The following is a 27,073-nucleotide window of genomic DNA, read 5'->3' on the forward strand; positions in this document are numbered from 1 at the left end:
TAATGTGTCTTGTCAAAAAAATGTGGGTGGGTAAAGATTATTGCAACATTTCTATTCCTCCGCACAGAATTATCAAATGTTTCACTAACAGTTGATTGTCTAAGAGATTCTTTGCCACTAAAAGGGAGAATAGGTATAGAAATTTACACATAAACCAACAGTGCAGGTTTTATATATGGTTGCCGGCCATCAATTTGATTTTTATACTTCAGCAAATATTTTGTATCTAATAAAAGGAAAAGAAGCTTGGTTTCAACTAAACAAAGGACTCTAATAACTTCCTGCTCACTCTAATGCTGTTCTTTCACTTCATTAAAAATTACTTTGTCCACACAGGCCAAGAAAATCACAGACAGGGACGTAAAATTCCACTAGACTAAAGGTAAATGTGTCAGAGCGAAAAACAATGTCGAAAGGCGAAATCTGGCAGCAAATCCTTATTTCCATAATCGATATCGGAATGTTTACCTGACCAACCAGAAGCGGCATTGGGAGAACAGTTACTTATAACCAGATTTGGGGCCCACTCAATTTAATTAATACAGAGATCCGGCAAGTGAGGTCATCATGTGTAAAGGGTATTAACTTTGACCACAATGCGATCGATTCGACTTGCCAGGAGCCGATTTAAATCCAACGCATCGAAACAACAACAGACTGGACCAACTCAAATACAAGCTACAACGATAAAAAGCTGATTAGTAAAATCAGGTCAGTGTTCTGACCTTTTCATTGCCATTATTACTGCCAGAGACATAAATAAACCTGCGTATACGAGAAGCCTTTAACACGATGAATCGAAGTTAAGCAAACAACGTTACAAGCGAAAGCGCGCCCTGCGACTCCTCGAGGTAAACGGCAGTAAATTACGCTTGTTTGCCTCCTGCGCAACCTGCATGTGATAAAAAACGTGTGCGCAAACAGCCCGGAAGCAATTCCATTCTTTTAGGTCACGGCGAACTACGTCACTGCCTAATTACCGGAACTCCTGTCCGAAAAAAAAAAGTACTGTTATAGCAGGAAAGTCTCATCTCGAATCTCCTCAGTGAACACAGAGCTATAAATCAGGCATTCTAATTGCGAGAAAACAAACCCGATGACGTATCTCGAAGCCAAAACAATCTGCCCATCAGCGATGGTTTTGTTAATTTCAAGATTAAGATCTTTAATTTGGTTATATAGTTTTCGGTCGCCAACTTCCTTAAATTAACTCTTGCACTTACTCCTCAGGACGTTCGGCTGTCTACACATGTATAACAAGACGTGGAATCATTTCCTCGGATGATACATTGGTACTTCATGTTGTATTAATTAAAAGGTGGAGAAATGGACAGCCGAATACGATCCCACTTATGGGATGTTTATAAATTATTTATACATAAGTAACCTTTAATTGCGAAAAGGGGAGTGATAAGCAATATTAGCTGAGCAGTAAGAATAAAGGAAGTAAGGAAGTTTGGGATTTAATGTTCCGACGATCACGCGGTCATTAATGCCTGAGCACAAATCCGAGATGGACTGAAATACAAAATCAAATCGATTGCGTCTTTTCGAAGAGCAATTTCGGAATTTGTCTGAAATGATTTAGGGAAGATGTGAAAATATACATCATGGATACACAGATACTTGAAAGCTTCGTGTGTCCAGATAGGATACCGCACCGCTGCTGCGTTGAAGTTACTACAGGAAGCAGTCTTTAGTATCCGAAAATGAATCGGATTGGTCCCCTTGTAACTGACTGGGTTAGTCCGGAAGTGGAGGAAGGGAATGGTATACCACCTCCAATACGATGGTTCCTAATAATTTACTGTGGTGTTCAAACCAACCTGGACAGTTTTATCTTACCAATGACACGAAGTTTGAGTCAAACTTCGAGGTGTACTAAGATACCGTAATCGTTAAGCCGGAGAGCCACGTCCTAATCCTCGTTATATTTATCCACTCCATATCCGCGCCGTGCGAGGTTTTTCGGGGTATCTAAATGCAGAAAACGTACACGCCGTACACCGTTGACTCACACGGGTCTCGCACGTTGATAGTTCCGCTGAAGAGGACTCTTTAATAACTTCAAACGAGAGAGGATGTACCAGAGGAAAGTATGTAAAAAGCTCATTATGACATTGAAACATGTGGAAAATATACGAGTATGCTATTAACTGGAGACAATTTATTACAAGTTAACAATCGTTTTCTATTGAATATGCCAACAGATTTTCAACATTATAAAATTACATCAATTGTCAATTTTAGCTTTTTCATTGCTTTGCCTACTAACAGAAGAACTTGCCACCAACTTTGCTCGGTGAGCAAGTGCTAGTAAAAGCACCCGGTTTTGGAAGCTCTTCGGCGGTCTCCTGCTTCAAGGCAGGAGATGTCACGACACAGGAGGAACTAGTATCGGTATGGCAGCCTGCCTTAAATGTAAAAACACTAGGCATGGTGAGAACATAACTTACTATTATCAGTGGATCGGGTTTGTCTTCCATTTTGTTGGTCCTGTGCTACGCTATGCTATATCCATTTAGCGTCAGACAAGTAAAACGTCCTTCGTCTGTTAGCATTAGAGTATAAGAAAAAGGCAATGTATTGTATTGATCTTTGCAAGCAGAGCTGCACAATTGTAGCTACACCATACATTACGTAAGAAATTTATTTCAACAGAGGTCGTTAGTATATTTTTATTAATTTTATCTGCTTAAAGTAGCCTTGCCGTGTCGATCTTCAGTATTTTACTATTAAGATGACAGAAGTTTAAAAAATAGGTTTGTATGAGTTTTTATATTTCCTTTAAGTTAATTATTCAGTCGATCACTTAACCACTATGAGCCTAGTGGATACACAATATTTTAGCTTTTGACGAATTACAGTTGGTGTATAACTATATTTCATCAAGGCACTCCTAAAAAACAAATTAATTTTCAGTTCGAATGTGATGTAGCGATTTGGTAGCGGACAGTTACATGAAACAGTTATTGATCTTTGCGTAAGATTTGGTGCATCGTTTCACCTCTAACATATAAATAAATACATTGTAAACCGAGGGTTCTTGATGTATTTTAAAGGTGATTTGCAAATATACTTGCTGGTTTTCTTACATAAAAAATGTGAAAGTTCTACATCGGAAAGGGACTATGTTAGTTTTTGGAATACAGACAGCGTTACTTACACTACATGAAGCAAACTGAAGCTCCTGTTGTAAACAATCACTTCCGTTTGTACAGCTGTGATGTCATATGGTGTCGTGTACTGCTGGGAGTTTGTTGGGTTATGACTCGCTCAAATATGTTGACTACAACTGATTACTTCTTCTGGATAACGTGGTATTTTACTTATTGCTTTGTGTAAGTCAGTTCTGATTCTGCAATTTCATTACAGTCCGACACTGGACTGTTGATGACTGGAAACATGTTGCCTGGATTTTAGCACTGGAGATAGCTATTTGTAGATAAAATTTGGCTATGGAAGAATAATAAAAAAACAACGGGACTGCAACAGATTGTTATATTCGTATCCTTCCTTATAATAAAACTTGTGCGTGTGACCTTTCGAGCTATTTGTGATACTGCATAAGTTCGTTTCGCGGTCTGAATAGGATGACAAGGAAACCAAAATGACACACGCTTCTACGGTAGTTACCTGCGACTGATCCTCGAAATACACTGCTGGCCATTAAAATTGCTACACCACGAAGATGACGTGCTACAGTCGCGAAATTTAACCGACAGGAAGAAGATGCTGTGATACGCAAATGATTAGCTCTTCAGAGCATTCACACAAGGTTGGCGCGGGTGGCGACACCTAGAACGTCCTGAAATGAGGAAAGTTTCCAACCGATTTCTCATACACAAACAGCAGTTGATCGACGTTGCCTGGTGAAACGTTGTTGTGATGCCTCGTTTAAGGTGGAGTTTGATAAAGGTTGGATTGTAGCCTATCGCGATTGCGGTTTATCGTATCGCGACATTGCTGCTCGCGCTAGTCGAGATCCAATGACTGTTAGCAGATATATGGAATCGGTGAGTTCAGGAGGATAATACGGAACTCTGTGCTGGATCCCAACGGCCTCGTATCACTAGCAGTCGAGATGACAGGAATCTTCTCCGCATAGCTGTAACGGATCGTGCAGCCACGTCTCGATCCCTGAGTCAACAGATGGGGACGTTTGCAAGACAACAACCATCTGCTCGAACAGTTCGACGACGTTTGCAGCAACATGGACTATCAGCTCTGAGACCATGGCTGCGGTTACCCTTGATGCTGCATCACAGACAGGGGCGCCTGCGATGGTGTAATCAACGACGAACCTGGGTGCACAAATGGCAAAACGTCATTTTTTCGGATGAATCCAGGTTCTGTTTACAGCGTCATGATGGTCGCATCCGTGTTTGGCGACATCGCGGTGAATGCACATTGGAAGCATGTATTCGTCATCGCCATACTGGCATATCACCCGGTGTGATGGTATGGGGTGCCATTGGGTTACATGTCTCTGTCACCTCTTGTTCGCATTGACGGCACTTTGAACAGTGGACGTTCCATTTCAGATGTGTTACGACCGGTGGCTCTACCCTTCATTCGATCCCTGCGAAACCCCCATTTCAGCAGGATAATGCACGACCGCATGTTGCAGGTCCTGTACGGGCCTTTGTGGATACAGAAAATGTTCAACTGCTGCCCTGGCCAGCACATTCTCCAGATCTCTCACCAACTGAAAACGTCTGGTCAATGGTGGCCGGCTCATCACAATACGCCAGTCACTACTCGTGATGACGTGTGGTACCGTGTTGAAGCTGCATGAGCAGCTGTACCTGTACACGCCATCGAAGGTCTGTTTGACTCAATGCCCAGGGAGGTGGTGCTTCTGGGTACTGTATTCTCAGTATCTATGCACCCAAATTGCGTGAAAATGTAATCATGTCAGTTCTAGTATAATATATTTGTCCAATGAATACCCGTTTATCATCTGCATTTCCTCTTGGTGTACAAATTTTAATGGCCAGTTGTGTATTTGTGATACTGCGTAAGTTCGTTGCGCGGTCTAAACAGGATGACAAGGAAACCAAAATGGCCGGCAGCTGTGGCCGAGCGGTTCCAGGCGCTTCAGTCCGGAACCGTGCTGCTGCTACGGTCGCAAGTTCGAATCCTGCCTCGAGCATGGATGTGTGTGATGTCCTTAGGTTTAAATAGTTTTAAGTCTAGGGGACTGATGACCTCAGAAGTTAAGTCTCGTAGTGCTTAGAGCCAAACCAAAATGACAGTCTTCTAAGGTAGTTACCTGCGACTGATCCTCGAAATAAGTTATTACTTTTTGCAGCTTTTCAGGTTCGCTCTGCTTCGCACTGCTACCTCCCCTACGACACTGTCATAACTTTCCCTGCTTCTGCGGCTCCCGTAATGGACTGGTGAGATACAAAAGTCGCTGTCGTCGACCTCCTTGGAGGGCTGGCGATGTATGCAAAGTCCCAGCAGTGAGGCGAGCGTCCACCGCGGCAAGGCGAGGCGCGTTCCCGGCCTCTTTTTTGTGCCGGCAGTCGTGTACTGTACCCCGGCTGGCTCCCCTTGGACCGCTGCCAGGCGAGCATCTGGCGAGCATGACGCCAAAGCCCCCTACGGCAAGGAGCACAGGCCGCCCAGCCGGCTTGTACACATAAACACGCGAATCAACGCGCTGCGTGTACAGTGCCGGCTTTATGAAAGGCCGGACCTATTTCTGGCATTGTCTCTACCTACGCAACCAACGGTTACGAGTTGCCTGGAAGTAAATGTCACGCGCAGAAATAACCTACCAGTCGAGGGAGCAATCCGAAATCCACTTTCTTCGTTTGGACCGCAGTGAGTAGCATCTTCTCGATATGTGTCTATAGTGACCTTGGATAGTTCTTCGAAAATATACACTTAAGCGCCAAAGAGACTGGTGTAGGAATACAGCACTGCGGTTGGTGAAGCCTATGTAAGACAACAAGTGCCTGCGCAGTTGTCAGAACGGTAACTACTGTTATAATGGCAGGTTATCAAGATTTAAGGGAGTTTGAACGTGGTGGTACAGTCGGCGCACGAGCGATAGGACACAGCATCTCCGAGTTAGCGATCAAGTGGAGCTTTTCCCATACGACCATTTCACGAGTGTACCGTGACTATCAGGAAGCCAGTAAAATATCATATCTCCGACAACGCTGCAGCCGGAAAATGATCGTGCTGAAACGGGACCAACGACGACTGAAGAGAATCGTTCAACGTGACAGAAGTGCAACCCTTCAGGAAATTGCTGCAGATTTCAATGCTGGGCTATCAACAAGTGTCAGCGCGCGAACCGTGCAACGAAACATCATCGATATGTGTTTTCGGAGCCGAGCTTTACGCCTCGCGTGGGCCTGCAACAGTGACACTGGCCTGTTGACAACTGGGAACGTAGAATGAGATTTTCACTCTGCAGCGGAGTGTGCGATGTTATGAAACTTCCTGACAGATTAAAACTGTGCGCCGGACCGAGACGCGAACTCGGGACCTTTGCCTTTCGCGGGCAAGTGCTCTACCAACTGAGCTACCCAAGCACGACTCACGCCCCGTTCTCATAGCTTTACTTCTGCCTGTACCTCGTCTCCTACCTTCCAAACTTTACAGAAGCTCTCCTGCGAAGGAAGTAAGTAATCAAAAAGGATATATCGTGATCAAGTCAAAGTAGTCCCATCTCTATGTGCATAGGGGAGCAGATGCAAGAATCCCCCATCGCCGCTCTAGGCAGTCCTAGTGGACGTGATTTGCCGTTGCCTTCCTCCGATCTGTTATGGTCAAATGCGACGTGTTAACGACTGAGATGAGAGTGGCTGTAAAGTATAGTGTTGGGTTTATGCTTAAGTGGATGATGGAAAGGGAGGGGGTCAAATCCGTGGCGGCACATGGCTTATTCCTCTCGAACAGCACCAAGGAGACCGCCGTCCCCATGCAACTGAATGATGATGATGATGATGATCATCATCATCATCATCATCATCATCATCATCATCATCATCATCATCATCATCATCATCATGTCTCGTGCCCTGTCTGCACGAAACACTGTGGAGAGTGTTTGGTATTTCATCCTGGACACAGGCGAAAAGACTGGTGATCACAGACTTCGCGTCACCACCTCTCTTCCCCTTGTCGGCCAAATACTGACAAAATTTTTCATCACTAGGATTGGAACGGGCTAGTTTCAAAGTCGAGCGTGACCACACAGGCGTCCGTTAGCGACCGCAGCTACGGAGGCGGGCAGCAAATATAGTGCATGTTTTAATTTTTACTTTTGTTATGCTTACAGTTCCAGCGTAGTTGTAAAAGTATGCTATCGACAGTTTGCAAAACTATGCACCTTATGTCTTCGCATGCGTTGTTAGAGACCGAGCATAAATAGCAATCATTCAAAGCACAATATTGGTGAAGGAACGAGAATGGCATACTGAGGATGAGAAAGCAAGACTTACAGTAACTGATTTTCTACTGTTTCAAACCCACTACATGTTTGAAAACATTGTAAACGTCACCATACATGTGTGAGAGTGGAAGGTTCTTCCCAAAAACTGCTGAAATGATTGGACATGAGGTCTCGGCTGTGTGCTTTACCTGTGGTCCAAAGCAATGCACACACTTCTCGCTCTATTTCTGCACGGCTGCTGCATGCGTAATTATCCCTGGATGCAAGCATCGGACTAGCAGTCGTTGTCGATCGCACAGCGAACGCAGCAGAAATCAGTATCAACGTCGCATCCTTAGTGTCACCATGACCACCAAGACCAGTTTGCTATAATGAGAAAAAAGCTGCCACTTCCCATGTTTCCACACACTTGGAATTACCGCACAGCCCGCCTCCGACAGTACAGCGAAAGATGAAGTTGAAGGCATGAATGATGCTAAGTTTAGTTTAGTTTTAAAAATAGATTCTGTCTTGGCGTCAGTGGTGATCTTGAAGTGTAGCCCTACAACAAAGCGGCAATTACCACAGTGGGTCCGGCAGTGACGTAGCACACGAGCGCCAGGTATCATGGTGCGCACAGTCTTAGCCCATAATACACCCATGAAGTTCGTTTTCGAACACTGAAGGAACTCAAATACGTCTAGCACGTTCGTTTAACAGTGCGGCAGGAGGTGTAAATAGCGTGCAACACACTCTTCGAATATAATAGCAACTCTACGGTAGCGTATACAAGATTGGAGGACTGAAGGTATCTGATCCTGTGAATATGATCAGATACAATGAACAGCTTGAATAAGCGAGCAAAACGTGCCATGTGGGTCCGTAGATTCAGGTGGTCAGTTTTTGATTTTCCATTATCGTAATACAAGATAAAGAAGCTTCCACTCATTTTAGAATTATTTACTTCAGATACTTCTGTAAGAGCAATGTCTTTACATTCAGTCGCGACAGTGTCGTATTATACTTATGCTCGGACAAAAGGTCTTTATTTTCTGAGTTCCAGTTGCTATCAGCATGTGAGAGGAAATGCTTTTGGCTTCAAAATGCTAGGAATACCTAATCGTTTGAAGTTTACAGAATTGACATCCCTTTTTCCGCGAATATTGTCTCGAAATATGTTGGTTTGTAATGTCATTTTAGATGTCCGCCGTAGACTGTCAGAAACTAACTGATATACAGTGGAAGAACGTTGTTATATCATGTATTCCATTAGGAGTCAGTTTCGACCTGTGACCGTTTTTAAATGCACAACTGCATTCGAAAATATTCACACGTCGAAATTGGTCAGTAATGTAATACATAATGAAACAAAGCTCATCTGTGTAAAACAGTTCTTGACAGTCTACCATGAACATAAAAAATGGGTTTAGCATTCATCCAGAATTTACGTTGAAGCTCTGGGCTCATGCACGAAGAAACTCTCGGTTTGTAAGTTGCGAAGTTTCATAGAGGAAGCATGAAATATGAACTCCTAAATTTTGTGCTGCCTGAACAGAGAAATTAGAACGCTCATAATAAATTAGCATAGAGAAAAGCCGAGTTTCAACGTATGTAAAATACCGTAAAATGGTCGCTGACGATGCAGACACAGAGTTTCGAAACGTGACTAGAAATAAATAATAGATTTCCGATGTATAATTCCGAAGTGGAGAACTAGTGGATATTTTACGGTTATAGCACTAATAAGTAGGATACAAGGTTTGGTTTTAACCCCTGTATGACTATATAGAAATTTGACAGTTGTCTTATCGCTTCTTCAATCCGTTAAACTCATCGGTTTATGACGATTCCGAAAAGCACAGATCAACAACGTAAAGGCCAACGCCTTAGACCTGAGTCATAGATTTGAGCTGGACACCGTATCTGCCATAAAGATATTCTTAGTTTTTACAATTTGTGTGTTATATCGGTGAATTTATATCAAATGCCTCTACTCGTTAATCTACCAGTCTTTGTTGACTGAGCCGGCCGGGGTGGCCTAGCGGTTCTATGCGCTACAGTCTGGAACAGCGCGACGCTACGGTCGCAGGTTCGAATCCTGCCTCGGGCATGGATGTGTGTGATATGCTTAGGTTAGTTAGGTTGAAGTAGTTCTTGGGGCTGATGACCTCAGACGTTAACTCCAATGGTGCTCAGAGCCATTTGAACCTTTTCTTTTGTTGACTGGAGTTACTTCTTCAAAACACAAACATTAAATCAGTGAGCTGTTCGTATATCGCTTTGTAAGATATTTACGTGTCATTACCTTCATATTCCTAGCAAAACTCGCATCCAGTAAAAAGTCCTCGCTGTGGACACTGATTTAGTAACTTGAGAATGACATTCTAGTACTCACCAAGCAGTCACATTAGCAACACGTATTCTGAAATCAGCAGCAGATGAGGTTGCCTGAAACAAATAAGACGATCGAGTGTCAATGATTTTTATCTTTAGTGTTATCTAAAGTTCATAAATATTAATCATTAAATCTCTAATTCATCAGAAGCTACTAGTATTACATTACTGCATAAAGGCATATTCGCTTTTACACAATGGCTCTGAGCACTATGGGACTTAACATCTGAGGTCATCTGTCCCCTATAACGTAGAACTACTTAAACCTGACTAACCTAAGGACATCACACACATCCATGCCCGAGGCAGGATTCGAACCCACGACCGTAGCGGTCGCGCGGTTCCAGGCTGCAGCGCCTGGAGCCTCTCGGCCACCCCGGCCGGCTCGCTTTTAAATTCCTGAGCAACTAAGTTAGCTGTGTTTTGGAAGATAGATAGATAGAGCAAACGAGAACAAGGTCGACGTATGACGTGCCTTGTCGGACGTTTTATTGATCATAGGCTCAATAGTTAGCCGCAGAATGCGCAAGAGTGCCAATTTAATTGCATTTTTGAAAGCGCGATGTCGTGGTTCCCGTTTCATACATTTTACGTACCACCGTAAATCAAGGATGTACGTTGCTACCTCCATTTAGAGGAAACTGTCGCGGCCCGATGCCTCCGCCGTCGGCGCCTATGCGTTGTTGATTGGCATCCGATGCTTAATATCACGTTTTGTAACAGCGGGTAATCTGGCCATAGAGGTACATACCTGTTACCTTGTCAGTGCTAGATGATGGTAACTGGTATAGTACAGACACTATCGTGGTAGTCGGCCGCAGGTGTAAACAAACGAGAACTTAGACTGTCGTGTGGAGAATGAGAATTGCAAGGGAAGAAGCCTCCCTTCGCTCCCGCAGGCTGGCATTCTACAACCGTAACTGACGATTCTGGTAAATCAGAACTGCCTTATGATCACAGGGATCGCCGATCCTCTCTGTTGCCTTAAGTCTTTCCCGAAACGGGGGACTGACCTGTTTCTTTCTTCAATAATTTCAAAGTTTAAAAAAAAGTGTAATCCACCTCTTCTCCTATCCTCCCTTCTGTCAATCTATTGCGCAGGTCTGATGGAACATCATTCAGCGACATTTGCGCGGCTTCCACCCAGCTCAAATAAATTTTCAAGAGTATGCGGTCGGTGGCTGAGTGTGTGTGGACTAGGAGGGTTCCTCAACGCCTTCAGTATTATGGAATGCATTCCACGACGAGTCACCGATCTAATCACAGAAGAGGGGGGCGGACACTCATGCATGTGTATCTTCGAGTTGCGAACACTACAGATTTTTTTAGTCTGAATAACGGTAACTATCGCGTAGAAACACTATATGGTATGTTTTTTCTAGTTGGTATGTTAGTTGTTCATATTGAAATAATTCGCATTTGACATACGGAGGGCATCTATAGCTACTGTAACTATACTATTAGAAAGGGAAAAGTCTTCTCGTGTTCTCCAGATAATAGTTGATAACGAACCGCTTCTCGGCTTCCAAGGTGATCGTCAGGTGACATCTGAATGTCGAAAACACAGACAGAATGAATTTTTACTTATGCAAATATAACTGGTACAGGCACAGGAGACACATTAAATTATGGTACATGCAATGTTTAGGAAGGAAATTAACACATTTATGTGGAAATCGCCACATTCATCATACAATAAAAAGTTGAATTCACTATTTGAATATTTCATTTGCATAACACACTTTATCTAACACAGGACTGGAGGAAGGTGTGCCTTGCAAAAAAGTTAAGCGCTCTCTCTCTCTCTCTCTCTCTCTCTCTCTCTCTCTCTCTCTCTCTCTCTCTCTCTCTCTCTCGTCTCTCGTCTCTCCTCTCGTCTCTCGTCTCTGACATATCTACGCTGAAGTTTACCAGTGTTTTGAAATTGTCGGAAACTTATGGGGAGGCTTCTGTTGACATAAAAATCTTACAACTTCTAATAGCTTGAGTTATTAGCAACTTCCAAGTCGCGACTGCTAGTCTCAAAAAGACAAAAAGGACAATACCCAACAGATCTCCTCTAGTAAATACCGAGGTGTTTCAAATACCATCACCTCCATGTGAACCTTTGGAAAACAATCCATAGGAGTGAGGTCAACCGCTCTCTCTGACCTTTTGAAAGGACTTCTACTTTCGATCCAACGGTAAGGACATTATTAAGGAGGTCGCACACACTAATACAATGTGAAATGGTGCACTGTTTGCCAGAAACTACATCTTACAATCGAACAAAATGAGCTACAGTCCCTTACAACTGTGGCAGTCTGTCAAAGATGGAGAATAATTGTTGCGGTAACGTGTAGGCACGCGTTTGATTTGTGGCACAGCAGTAGGAAGTGCTCGGAAAGCCGAAGAACTGCAAATGTTTCATAAGGCGCTATCATCTTACTTGGAAGAAGGTTACCGTTTTGGATTGAATATTAATTGCGAGGAGCTTTGTTATTTGAGACACCGAGACGGTACGGCTGTCGAGAAAGAATTTTTTTATAGAATAAAATTTAAGATGACTGTGTTTCATCGAAAGAGAGAAGATTCACGTACGGGCAACAGTCAATTGGCTCCTACAATGTACACTTTCACAAGTATACTGTAGAGAGTACTGTTGGGGGCAAAAATTTTATTTCCGTTATAATTAATAGAAACACTGGCGTCAACTACATTTGAACACAGAACTACACAACTGCGCAGTTGGACTACATACTTGCAGTTTTTGTTGTCACGTGCCGCAGTATCAATGCCTGGAGTAAAGCAAATCCATACTTTAAACACTGAAGATCACTAGAAATGACTGTGTAAACTTGTGGGCTTGAACTGAACAATATCAACTAATAGGAGCTTACGGGCTGCCATTCAGTCTGAAAGACATCCGTTTAGTACCTGTTGATACGAGGTGCTCTGCCACAGTTGTAGGAGACAGTAAATAATTTGGTTCAATCGTAAGACGTAGTTCCGGGAAAACGGTGGACCATGCCACATTGATGTTAACGTCCGCGACCTCCTTAATGATACCGTAAGTTCGAAAGTGGAGGTCCTTTCACAAGGTCAGCGAGACCGACAGACCTCACTAATGTAGATTGTTTTCTATAGGTTTACATGGAGCTGCTGGTTTGTTAAACACCTCTGTAGCTCCTGGAGAGGATCTGTTTGGTACGGTCCTATTTGTTTGTCTCATTGTGCAAGAAACAGGCATAGATATTGTAATTCATATTTTGAGACCGGCAGTCGCGACTATGAAGTGGTAAGATTTTTATGTAAACAGTAACCTCCTCGTAAGTTTCCGACAATTTCAAAGTCTTAAACATGGCTGCGAAACAGCAACTGTGTAAATCTGAACAGGCTGAAAGATCAGCCAAACAATTGCAAACAAAGCTTTATTAGCCCATGACCTAGGTTTCGATATTTGTAAAAATATCTTCTTCAGAAAGAGTGGGACTTGTTACATCTCAAGATGGAGCATTAGATTTGATGAAGCTGAGTGACTCTTGTCATATATGGAATTGATGAAACAAGAGTTATCCCAAGCCATGGCTTTAGATAGCAGCCAGATCACATATATCTTACTTCAGAATGGATGCTCACTAACATATGCCCACAGGTAAAGCCTCTTGTCAACGTAAAATTGTAATAGGAGTCACAGGATAAAATATTTGCGTAAGTTACGTTTACATAACACCAGAGACTAAGGCCAAATGTGATGTAACAAGGCCCACTCTTTCTGAAAGAGATATTTTTACAAATATGGAAACCTAAGTCAGGGGCTAATAAAGTTTTGTTTGCAAGTGGTTGCCTGATTCTTCAACCTCTTTAGATTTACACAGTCGCTATTTCGCAGCAATGTTTAAGGTTTAAGTCAAAAGACTCTGCCTAGACCCCTCTACAAAGGTATGCATTACTCTATATAGCGACTTGTTCCGCGACAGAAACCCGAGATGAATTTTTTTTTCTCTCCATAATAATGTGGCATTCTCGAGGGGAAATAACAAACCAATTGTCATTTCACTATGACCATGCATAGAAAACGAGTACACAATGGCGAACACTCAGTTTTCAACTGCAGTTATTTTTGTCGTCCACACACGTCAATAGTAGCTGATACTGACGTTATGGAAGGCCCCTAGGTGTCTGACAGCATCGACTGAAATAAATAAGTGACGAGAGGTCACGGACGGCGCGACTGAGCAGTGTCGCATTAACCACAGGTCTGCCTTTCCATTCATACTACGTTATGACTTCGTGGCATGAATTTACATTCAGCGAGGCGAATAATTACATTAATTTACTTAAATACTGAATAACATTCTCTCCGGCATCTTAAAAACTGCCAACACAATGTTTTTGTCCAACTTACCATAATGGACTTAGCATTAAATAACGAAACAAAAACTTAACATTTCTCTTTCCTCCAACATTACCACTGAGAAAAATCTTGTGTGTATAAAACTGATGAGTGTGTTTGTGGAATTTTTCGTTACAGCAGACTTGTATCAACTAAGGATTCTAAAAATAAAGATTTGTGTTAGGCTTTTATGATTTCTCTCTGTAATTATTCTATTCAGTTCGTAATAAACGCAAAATTATATGCAGTGACTGTTTGCTAGAAAAACAACAAAATGAAGACATGAATACAAAATACTAGTCCTTAATAACAGAATCATAAAAGAAGGTTGTATACCTGGAACAATCCTGGAGATACTAAAAGGTATCATATAGATTATATAATGGTAAGATTATATAATGGTAAGATTATATAATGGTAAGATTATATAATGGTAAGATTATATAATGGTAAGATTATATAATGGTAAGATTATATAATGGTAAGATTATATAATGGTAAGATTATATAATGGTAAGATTATATAATGGTAAGATTATATAATGGTAAGATTATATAATGGTAAGACATATAATGGTAAGACATATAATGGTAAGACAGAGATTTAGGAACCAGGTTTTAAATTGTAAGACATTTCCAGGGGCAGATGTGGATTCTTACCACAATATATTGGTTATGAACTGCAGATTGAAACTGAAGAAACTGCAAAAATGTGGGAATTTAAGGAGATGGGACCTGGATAAACTGAAAGAACCAGAGGTTGTAGAGAGTTTCAGGGAGAGCATAAGGGAACAATTGACAGGAATGGGGGAAAGAAATACAGTAGAAGAAGAATGGGTAGCTCTGAGGGATGAAGTAGTGAAGGCTGCAGAAGATCAAATAGGTAAAAAGACGAGGGCTGATAGAAATCCTTGGGTAACAGAAGAAATATTGAATTTAATTGATAAAAGGAGAAAATATAAAAATGCAGTAAATGAAGAAGGAAAAAAGGAATACAAACGTCTCAAAAATGAGATCGACAGGAAGTGCAAAATGGCTAAGCAGGGATGGCTAGAGGACAAATGTACGGATGTAGAGGCTTGTCTCACTAGAGGTAAGATAGATACTGCCTACAGGAAAATTAAAGAGACTTTTGGAGAGAAGAGAACCACTTGTATGAATATCAAGCGCTCAGATGGCAACCCAGTTCTAAGCAAAGAAGGGAAGGCAGAAAGGTGGAAGGAGTATATAGAGGGTCTATACAAGGGCGATGTACTTGAGGACAATATTATGGAAATGGAAGAGGATGTAGATGAAGATGAAATGGGAGATAAGATACTGCGTGAAGAGTGACAGAGCACTGAAAGACCTGAGTCGAAACAAGGCCCCGGGAGTAGACAACATTCCATTAGAGCTACTGATGGCCTTGGGAGAGCCAGTCATGACAAAACTCTACCATCTGGTGAGCAAGATGTATGAGACAGGCGAAATACCCACAGACTTCAAGAAGAATATAATAATTCCAATCCCAAAGAAAGCAGGTGTCGACAGATGTGAAAATTACCGAACTATCAGTTTAATAAGTCACAGCTGCAAAATACTAACGCGGATTCTTTACAGACGAATGGAAAAACTAGTAGAAGCGGACCTCGGGGAAGATCAGTTTGGATTCCGTAGAAATGTTGGAACACGTGAGGCAATACTAACCTTACGACTTATCTTAGAAGAAAGATTAAGAAAAGGCAAACCTACGTTTCTAGCATTTGTAGACTTAGAGAAAGCTTTTGACAATGTTGACTGGAATACTCTCTTTCAAATTCTAAAAGTGGCATGGGTAAAATACAGGGAGCGAAAAGCTATTTACAATTTGTACAGAAACAAGATGGCAGTTATAAGAGTCGAGGGGCATGAAAGGGAAGCAGTGGTTGGGAAGGGAGTGAGACAGGGTTGTAGCCTCTCCCCGATGTTATTCAATCTGTATATTGAACAAGCAGTAAAGGAAACAAAAGAAAAATTCGGAGTAGGTATTAAAATCCATGGAGAAGAAATAAAAACTTTGAGGGTCGCCGATGACATTGTAATTCTATCAGAGACAGCAAAGGACTTGGAAGAGCAGTTGAACGGAATGGACAGTGTCTTGAAAGGAGGATATAAGATGAACATCAACAAAAGCAAAACGAGGATAATGGAATGTAGTCGAATTAAGTCAGGTGATGCTGAGGGAATTAGATTAGGAAAGGAGACACTTAAAGTAGTAAAGGAGTTTTGCTATTTGGGGAGCAAAATAACTGATGATGGTCGAAGTAGAGAGGATATAAAATGTAGACTGGCAATGGCAAGGAAAGCGTTTCTGAAGGAGAGAAATTTCTTAACATCGAGTGTATATTTAAATGTCAGGAAGTCGTTTCTGAAAGTATTTGTATGGAGTGTAGCCATGTATGGAAGTGAAACATGGACGATAAATAGTTTGGACAAGAAGAGAATAGAAGTTTCGAAATGTGGTGCTACAGAAGAATGCTGAAGATTAGATCGGTAGAGCACATAACTAATGATGAAGTACTGAATAGAATTGGGGAGAAGAGGAGTATGTGGCACCACTTGACAAAAAGGAGGGACCGGTTAGTAGGACATGTTCTGAGGCATCAAGGGATCACAAATTTAGCATTGGAGGGCAGCGTGGAGGGTAAAAATCGTAGAGGGAGACCAAGGGATGAATACACTAAGCAGATTGAGAAGGACGTAGGTTGCAGTAGGTACTGGGAGATGAAGAAGCTTACACAGGATAGAGTAGCATGGAGAGCTGCATCAAACCAGTCTCAGGACTGAAGACCACAAGAACAACAATAACAGAACTAAGCTCAGAGTCACACCAGAATCCAACAGATGGATAAAACTGCAGTGATTGGAAACAGAATTTGTTTCCTGAAATATTTTAACATATTTGTTTTATTTACTGGTTCAAAAATTAACTAATGGTACAAATGGCTCTGAGCACTATGGGACTTAACATGTGAGGTCATCAGTCGCCTAGAACTTAGGAAACTAACCGAAGGACATCACACACATCCATGCCCAAGGCAGGATTCGAACCTGCGACCGCAGCGGTCGCGCGGTTCCAAACTGTAGCGCCTAGATCCGCTCGGCCACTCCGGCCGGCAATTAACTAATGCTATTCCACGCCACTTTCGTGATTCGTAGGTCTTTTTTCACTATTTTTGACACACTATTTCTCATTGGTGTGCTTTAATAGTGCTAAACGTCATTGTAGATAACTTATTTTCAAAGTAACACAATCACAAATGCGCTAGCATATGATCTGCTTACTGTTATAACCGTAACTGTGTAATACATAGTACCTTGTAATTTATTATTATTCGCATGCACTGGAAGGTATTGTTGAAATTTAAAGTATTGGGTTAACCTGAGCTTTGTGATTTCCACCACGCCTCCAGGAAGCTTTAACCTCTGCAATAAATGTTAGTGTCAGAATACTGTTCCACCATTAAAACGTATCCACTATTACACAGTGGTATTTATTCTTTTAAAAAAATTATCGCTTTATATATTGTCGTAGTGTAAGAAATGAAAGTCCTGTATGTCAAACGTTTCCGATGTAATATTTATACAATAAACTTGAGTAGATGTAAATTATTGTTTGAACCTCAATATAATACGTATTGCCGTTCACGGAAGTCACGGAGTGTGTAAGGAAACATCGTTATAGGTTGAATATTGTTTAATACAAACAGTCTCACAATATACATCTACAGCGATGTTCTGCAAATCACACTTAAGCGTCTGGCAGATGGTTCATCTTCACAATTATCCTCTACTATTCCAATTCAAACAGCGCGCGGAAAAACCGAACACCTGTACCTCTCCATGCGAGCTCTGATTTCCCTTATTTTTTATGTAGATCGGCATCAACAAAATATCTTCCCACTCGGAGGAGAAAGTTGGTGATTGAAATTTCGTGAGAAGATTTCGCCTCAACGTAAAACGCCTCTTTGTAAGTGAAGCTCAACCCAAAACCCGTATCATGTCAGTGACACTCTCTCTCCTATTTCACGATAGCACAAAACGTGCCTCTTTTCTTTGAACTTTCTCGATGTGCGTCTTATCTGGTAAGGGTCCCAGACCGCGCAGCAGTACTCCAGAAGAGGACAGACAAGCGTAGTATAGGCAGTCTCTCTACTAGATCTGTTACGTTTTCTAAATGTTCTGCCAATAAAATGGAGTCTCTGGTTTGCCTTCCCCACAACATTTTCTGTGTGTTCTTTCTTATTTAAGTTGTTCATAATAGCAATTCCTAGGTATTTAGTTGAATTTATAGCCTTTAGGTTTGACTGATTATCGTGTAACCGAACTTTAATGGATTCCTTTTAGGACTCATTTCTTTTTAGCACTTTCCATTATTTCGGATAAATTGCCAAGTTTCGCACCATACAGATATCTTTCCTATACAGATATCTCATTTCCGTTTAGCATTTTTCATTATTTAGGATCTATTGCAAATTTTCGCACCATACAGATATTTTTTCTAAATCGTTTTGCAATTTGATTTGATCTTCTGATGACGTTACTAGACGATAAACGACAGCATAATCTGCAAGCAACCTCAGACGGCTGCTCAGATTCTCTCCTAAATCGTTTATTTAGATAAGGAACAGCAGAAGGCCTACAACACTACCTTGGGGAACGCCGGAAATCACTTTTGTTATACTCGATGATTTTGCATCAGTCACTACGAAAACTGAGACGATATTCCATAACCACGCCTTTTCACTACAAGCCGCTTGTGTGGTACAGTGCCATATGCCTTCTGGAAATCTAGAATTACAAAATCAATTTGAAATCCCTCATCAATAGCACTCTACACTTCGTGTGTGGGAAGACTATTTGTGTTTCACAAGAACGATGTTCTCTAAATCGTGTTGACTGTGTGTCAACAAACTGTTCTCTTCGAGGTAATTCTTAATGCTAGAACACAATATATATTCCAGAATCCTTCTGCATGTCGACGTTAATTATATGGGCCTGTAGTTTAGTGGATTACTCTTACTACCTGTCTTGAATATTGGTGTGATCTGTGCGGCTTTCTAATCTCTGGGTACAGATCTTTCGTCGAGCGAGCGGTGGTATATGATTCTTAAGTTTGGAGCTATTGTATCACCATCCTCTGAAAGGAACCTAGTTGGTATACAGTCTGGACCAGATGTCTCGCTTTTATTAAGTGAATGAAGTTGCTTAAATGATTTAAATTGTTTCATGTGCATTTCTAGATATAATCGTCTTTTAAAATGCTGTGCACTTGTTCCACCACTAGTTTTTCGCTGTCCTTTATAAAGCAGTTTTCATGACTGAAAGATACTAAAACTTACGCTGCTTTACCATAAAAGTTTCAAATTTTATGAATTTTTAGCGTTTCCATGCCTGGAAATACCGAACACTAACACGACACGCACTGCTGACTGACTTGAAACTCACAGTAACGGATGGAGATCCTCTTACATGCCACTACTATTTCCACAACCTAAATTACTTTACTGTTATAGTTCTTCTCAGTTTTCTTTGAGGCTCTATATTTGTCCTAGGACCTAATTTGCATGTGTTTTTTGAGTTTATTTTAGTCAATTACTAACGAATAGTGCAAGTACAACTGTCAACAATTTCTGTAGTCAGTAAGTAGTTCACCGCAACAGTTAAGCCTCTGAATTCTGATCTGTCAGGGAATAATTTACCAGTGACAACGCTCGTTCTGCAAAGTCTGAAATAGATCAACCACTTTTCGTAACATCTCACAATCAACATCATTGTATCCAATTATTGCTAACCGCCGAACTGCAGCAAACTACTTGGAAACAAACATACTTAAGCTTTCTGACAGAATAGAACTGTGTATCGGGTCGGGATTGAAACCTGGGACCTTTGTTTTCTACGGAAAAATGCTCTACCGACTGAACTATCCAAGCACGATCCACAACCCGTCCTCACAGCTCTACATCCTCCAATACATCAGCGCAGCCTCCCACTGCAGAGTGAATAAATTATTCTGGAAACAGACACTGTTCTCTTAAATTGTATACTCCTAAACTACAGATATCCTTTTCAATAATCCATTAAATTTCGGGCATGCAGCCGCGCAAATAAAATTTCTTCTACTGATATTTCGGCCGCGTATCGTCCGGCCATCTTCAGAGCGAGTCACAAGACTGATGACAAGGTGTCAAGCGCGGCCTTATATGCTCCACCGCGGCGGTACTGCGCATGCGGGTCACAGATGCTGCGCCGCCTGTGGCGAAAGCGTACGGACGTTCGATGTGCTTATCGATGTTTGATCGGCGACGATGACACGGTGACGACTTCTCTGCAATTTAATTAGTCCAAGAGCCGGATTCCATGCTTTGTCCAAATTGAAACCTTTATCTCTGTTTATTAAATTGTTGGCTAATCGAATTTCTATGGCTTCCTTGAATACAGAATCCCAAAAAGAAGAGGTGGATGTTAAAATCTTCACATCACTGTAATTCATCGAATGACCCGTATCAATACAATGTTCGGCCACAGCTGACTTGTCTGGTTGTAATAGGCGTGTGTATCTTCGGTGCTCCACACACCTTTCATGAACGGTGCGTGTTTTTGACCTATGTATGACTGCTCACAATTTCCGCAAGGAATCTGGTACACACCCGCCTTACGAAGCAATAAATCGTCCTTTACAGAGCCGAGTAAAGCCGCAATCTTCGTGGGGGGCCGGAAGATCACCTTAACACTGTGTTTCTCTAGAATACGGCCTATCTTTGAAGAAAGAGCACCCACATAAGGCAGAAACGCCCTAGATCTGAAGAAATTACTATCTTCTTCCGCATCGTATACCTTCTTTTTAGGTTTTACATCGAATGCTCTACGAATTTGTTGCGGAGAATATCCATTCGATTTAAAAATACTCTTGAGGTATGTTAGCTCTCCTTGTAAATTGTCTTCATCGGATACACAGTGCGCCCGATGCACTAAGGTCTTAAGGACACCCATGCTCTGAGAAGGGTGATGGCAGCTACTGGCATGAAGGTATAGATTTGTATGCGTTGGTTTCCGATGCACGGCATGTCCTAATGTGCCATCACTTTTACGGCTAACGACAACATCCAGAAAGGGGAGGCACCCGTCATCGGGCGCACGGTGTATCCGATGAAGACAATTTACAAGGAGAGCTAACATACCTCAAGAGTATTTTTAAATCGAATGGATATTCTCCGCAACAAATTCGTAGAGCATTCGATGTAAAACCTAAAAAGAAGGTATACGATGCGGAAGAAGATAGTAATTTCTTCAGATCTAGGGCGTTTCTGCCTTATGTGGGTGCTCTTTCTTCAAAGATAGGCCGTATTCTAGAGAAACACAGTGTTAAGGTGATCTTCCGGCCCCCCACGAAGATTGCGGCTTTACTCGGCTCTGTAAAGGACGATTTATTGCTTCGTAAGGCGGGTGTGTACCAGATTCCTTGCGGAAATTGTGAGCAGTCATACATAGGTCAAAAACACGCACCGTTCATGAAAGGTGTGTGGAGCACCGAAGATACACACGCCTATTACAACCAGACAAGTCAGCTGTGGCCGAACATTGTATTGATACGGGTCATTCGATGAATTACAGTGATGTGAAGATTTTAACATCCACCTCTTCTTTTTGGGATTCTGTATTCAAGGAAGCCATAGAAATTCGATTAGCCAACAATTTAATAAACAGAGATAAAGGTTTCAATTTGGACAAAGCATGGAATCCGGCTCTTGGACTAATTAAATTGCAGAGAAGTCGTCACCGTGTCATCGCCGCCGATCAAACATCGATAAGCACATCGAACGTCCGTACGCTTTCGCCACAGGCGGCGCAGCATCTGTGACCCGCATGCGCAGTACCGCCGCGGTGGAGCATATAAGGCCGCGCTTGGCACCTTGTCATCAGTCTTGTGACTCGCTCTGAAGATGGCCGGACGATACGCGGCCGAAATATCAGTAGAAGAAATTTTATTTGCGCGGCTGCATGCCCGAAATTTAATGGATTATTCATTACGCCGCGAGAAGTTGAAAATGCACATCCTTTTTAATCTTTCACGACGACATCCTAGGTAAAATATTCTTGAATTCAAAGCATCAGCTGCATAATATTCCTGACCTTCCATGTTATCGCTGTCATCACGAACAAACTACTCACTGACGAGAACAGTCTATTTTTTTTATGGATCAAGTGAATATTTTTTTTCAAAATTTTGCACACGTAGGCCGAAAGTAGGTACATACTGAAAAGCGAGTAGAATTATCAAAGGACATCTTCCATGCTCCATTGGGACCGATTGCATCACGGAGCACTGCGGAATAACATTGGTCCCTTCGCCACCATTTGCAATGGTTACGACCACTGTAACCGAAACGATGTTAAAAACAGAACACACACACCAATTTAAAATGACAAGTATGTTTACTCCTTGCACTATTTCTACCAGTATCAGCTCTGTGTATGAAGAAAATGTAATATACTTCATCAGACATTTTTACTGGTTTCATTACGTGCGTCAGGTGAATTGCTTTAGTGGCATGCTTCGTCCCCTTATGACTACCTATTACACCGAATTTTATTTACTCCACCACAGGCTGCTGTGTAAGGTCTGCGGTTGGTTAATATTAATGAAATAATAATCCTCATGATGATGGTACGATCATGGAAGTTGAATTCCTGTGGAGTTTACATATTGATACTGCGGAATTAGACTTTTTTCTAGAACCTTTGGCCGACGTGGCGGGAATAAAAACCACATTACGAAGGAGACTTATAGCCAACACAACGCAGCTACTATTCCGAAGGAAGTAGCCACTTTGTAATGTTTTTAGTATATTGGGACAATTAATTAGAGTGATTCAGCGACAAAAACTTGTGACTTTCTATACTGTTGTCAATGCGGGAGGAGTTAACTTTTGAAGCCATCAATACTGTTGTTGTTGTTGTTGTTGTTGTCTTCAGTCCTGAGACTGGTTTGATGCAGTTCTCCATGCTACTCTATCCTGTGCTAGCTGCTTCATCTCCCAGTACCTACTGCAACCTACGTCCTTCTGAATCTGTTTAGTGTATTCATGTCTTGGTCTCCCTCTACGATTTTTACCCTCCACGCTGCCCTCCAATACTAAATTGGTGATCCCTTGATGCCTCAATATGACCTACCAACCGATCCCTTCCCCTAGTCAAATTGCGCCACAAATTTCTCTTCTCTCCAATTCTATTCAATACTTCCTCATTAGTTATGTGATCTACACATCTAATCTTCAGCATTCTTCTGTAGCACCACATTTCGAAAGCTTCTATTCTCTTCTTGTCTAAACTATTTATCTTCGACGTTTCACTTCCATACATGGCTACACTCCATACGAATACTTTCAGAAACGACTTGCTGACATTTAAATCAATACTCGATGTTAACAAATTTCTCTTCTTCAGAAACGCTTTCCTTGCCATTGTCAGTCTACATTTTATATCCTCTCTAAAAATGGTTCATATGGCTCTGAGCACTATGGGACTTAACATCTGTGGTCATCAGTCCCCTAGAACTTAGAACTACTTAAACCTAACTAACCTAAGGACATCACACACATCCATGCCCGAGGCAGGATTCGAACCTGCGACCGTAGCAGTCGCGCGGTTCCAGACTGAGCGCCTAGAACCGCTAGACCACCGCGGCCGGCATATCCTCTCTACTTCGACCATCATCAGTTATTTTGCTCCCCAAATAGCAAAACTTATTTACTACTTTAAGCGTCTCATTTCCTAATCTAATTCCCGCAGCATCACCCGATTTAATTCGACTACATTCCATTATCCTCGTTTTGCTTCTATTGATGTCCATCTTATATCCAGTACTGTAAGGCGATGTTAAATGAGTAGAACACATGAAATCAGTATTAGGAATAACGAACGGAAGACCGATTTATCGGGAAGATTCTGGGAAAGTAATGTGAGGAATGAATAGGAGAGGTTGCTGTGACGTCCAGCTTTGGCGGGTCTCCTTCACTGAGCGAGCTTGACGCGACATAGCAGCACACGCCTGCACAGCCCTTACCAATGTAGATCAATTTTGGGAAAGTTCTTACTGAACGACATTGTGTCGTCATACCCATGACAGATAGTTACCAACATTTTTTTTTTCTTCGAATGGGACTACAGTCATTTCTGGTGCTTGTATCTTACATCTAAAAGAAAGGAATTTAACAGCATATCACTCTTCGAAGTCCGGTAAGCAATTTCGAAGGAATTAGCGTATGCAGACCTTAGAATTTCTGTTTTTTGGTTATCGAACTCTCTCTTGTCATATCAGAAGTTCGTTGTTTCATACACTAATGACTAAATTCTCTGCATCATGTAAGTAGGAAACGCAGTGTTGCCTATTCCACGATACAGGTATAAAAGGGACATATACGAAATTAAGCTTTGTTTGCCTATTTAGTTCATTTGCGTAAAAGGTCGGTTAGTTTGAAGAAGAAAAATATTTTTCGAAAAGAAAAATAAATTACATATTCTACTGGTTTACTCGGAATACAGAAGGAAAGCGAACAGTACAGCTGCACGTGTAAAGGTTTCCTTACAAACGGTACCCAATAACCCAGACGGTTTTACGAACGTGCACAAATTTGTTCTTGAAAGGGCACTACAGTACTGCGCCGAATGCAAGAGGGGAACACTCAACGAAAGGAGCAAAAGGATTAAATGCCCTGTCAGCTTTTCCTCATAATTCCAAATTTTAGATCTCTCTTGTATGGGAACATGCTGCGTCTACAAAAACATCAGATCCTTGAAAGTATGACATTGTGAATAATTTTAAATGCGCCATGCTTTGTTAGAAACTCAACCATCCACAATAGTTTAAAAATTAGAGCAGTTCCGTGAGACCGTGTATTCGTCTGTGGTAAAAAATTATATTTTGCGCTGGATCTACGAGTTCCATCCGTTTTAAAATCGGTTTGTTTTGACTTACAGCGGATGTTTCAGACACTGCACCAGTTACAATAGACTCACTCCGTTATTTGCGGTAGACATATTCAGTTTATCTCCGATAAATATGTCGGGTGGTGCTGTTTTGACTATCACTTTATACACCGCCACATGTCTCATTTACCACCACTGAGTAGGTTTTATGATGTGACTGCATCCCTCAGTAACGGTTAAATGTATTGAACATTACAAATCTCACTAAGCCCTCGTCTGTGGCTATCATTTTCAGTGACATTAATTGTGCACGATCATCCATTACGCTCCTAGTTAGTTACCGACTCCGTCGTTAGTCTACTCTTCTCCTCCCCATTTTTATTTTCCATCTTTTATTTTTAGTGCTATTAATTAGTATCTAAGACATCAAAACGTTTCTGTCGTGTTTCCACTTTTAATACCTAACGTTACAAAGCACCGTGACTTTATGTCTAGATTGATTTTATGTTTTTATGCAATGTAGGAGGCACGTGTAGGTGGTAGAAATAGTAGATCGATGCCAAGAAATGAATATGAAAAGTAAGTTCAAATGGATGTCGGATGCAGTAATAAAGAGACGAAGAGGCCTGCGCAGGACGGAGTAGCGTGGAGAGTTGCGTCAAACCTGTCCTCGGTCTCAAGGCAGCAACCACGTCGTCTTCCAATACTTTTTCTTGTGCGTCTGTCCCGAGTCGGAGCAGGGTTGGCATGGTTATTAACGCATTTGGCATGCTTTGTTTTAAAGAGTGGCCGGATTCCCTTTCTGTCGCAACCCTGTTACATCCCCTCCCCTCCCACGCCCCACCGAATACGTATAGTCCAACTGTCTGGGCTGATCATGTCAAACTGAGAGAAGCTTTTCTAAATGTTCGTGAATCGTGTAATTGAGGCGGGACTTAGGTACCAACGCAGTATTCACTTACTGAGATGTGGGAAACCGCCAAAAAACCACATCCACGTGGGACGGCAGACCAATCCTCATGGTCAACCAGTCAGGCATATTCCATCTGGCCTGGTGCAACTCCCCATCCCATAACCACATAATAGTACATGCGATTGCAGTCTTTTTTTTTCTCTCGGCGTATTTCATCGATGAATTATTCTTGGGTTATGAGCCGAGTGATGGCGTCGTCTTGTCGCAACATTTCAATTAGTTTCGTACCGATCACCTTCCGACTTCGCCAGAACATGATGGGTACGAATCTCGTTGAAACGTTGCGACAAGACGACGCCACCACTCGGCTCATAACCCGAGAAGAATTCATCACATAATAGTATTTTTCTCTCTCTTTCGTATTTTAGTGAACCCACTTTCTTAAGAGCAAATGTAACAGTCTGACTATGAAGGGTATTATTTGCGGTCAAGAAAGGACTAATGTGCGAAACAAAGTCATAATGCTTAAATCTTGCAGGAATATGTTCAGTTTACAAGATGTGACATAGTTACGAAAAAGTTTTCAGCGATGTATGGAAATATTAGCTTTATTATAATCCCAGTCTTGGGTCACAACGTTTATTTGTAATTGGGTAATTAACTTCGGTCAGTAGTGACTGTCTTCAGACCTGAGTAGAAACGTTTTTCATTACATCTATCACGGCATTAATGTGATGCAGTCAAAATCATTAACCATTTCGGTTTGGTGAACCATATTTACCGACCGAAATTTATTACCTGCTTACAAATAAACATTGCGATCGAAGACTGGAATTATAATAAAACAAATATGTTTAGTAACCAAGATATCTTTCTAAAGCAATATCCGTCTTTTGTCTGACATATTTCCACGCGTCGCTTCCTTCTTTACCTTTCCTCCTCCTAGCCACAATCTGTTAAGACGCACGTATTGATGAAAATTTCTTTAAGTGAGAATCATCACTCATTTTTTTCAACTATTGTGTCATGTTCTTTTGCTTTGTACTACCAA

At 41.7% G+C, this 27,073-nt stretch overlaps 1 protein-coding gene across 3 annotated transcripts in view; it reads right to left on the reverse strand.

Moving 5' to 3' along the window:
* The window catches only part of LOC124777967 (pleckstrin homology-like domain family B member 1), a 1,066,194-nt gene that overhangs the window by 740,481 nt on the left and 298,640 nt on the right, over positions 1 to 27,073 (reverse strand). For all 3 annotated transcript variants that reach the window (XM_047253529.1, XM_047253528.1, XM_047253527.1), the window contains exon 2: positions 9,789 to 9,841. The gene's annotated coding sequence lies outside the window, so the exon portion shown is untranslated. The remainder of the gene's footprint in view (positions 1 to 9,788; positions 9,842 to 27,073) is intronic.

The sequence above is a fragment of the Schistocerca piceifrons genome, chromosome 2, assembly GCF_021461385.2.
Source record: "Schistocerca piceifrons isolate TAMUIC-IGC-003096 chromosome 2, iqSchPice1.1, whole genome shotgun sequence".
Classification (NCBI taxonomy): domain Eukaryota; kingdom Metazoa; phylum Arthropoda; class Insecta; order Orthoptera; family Acrididae; genus Schistocerca; species Schistocerca piceifrons.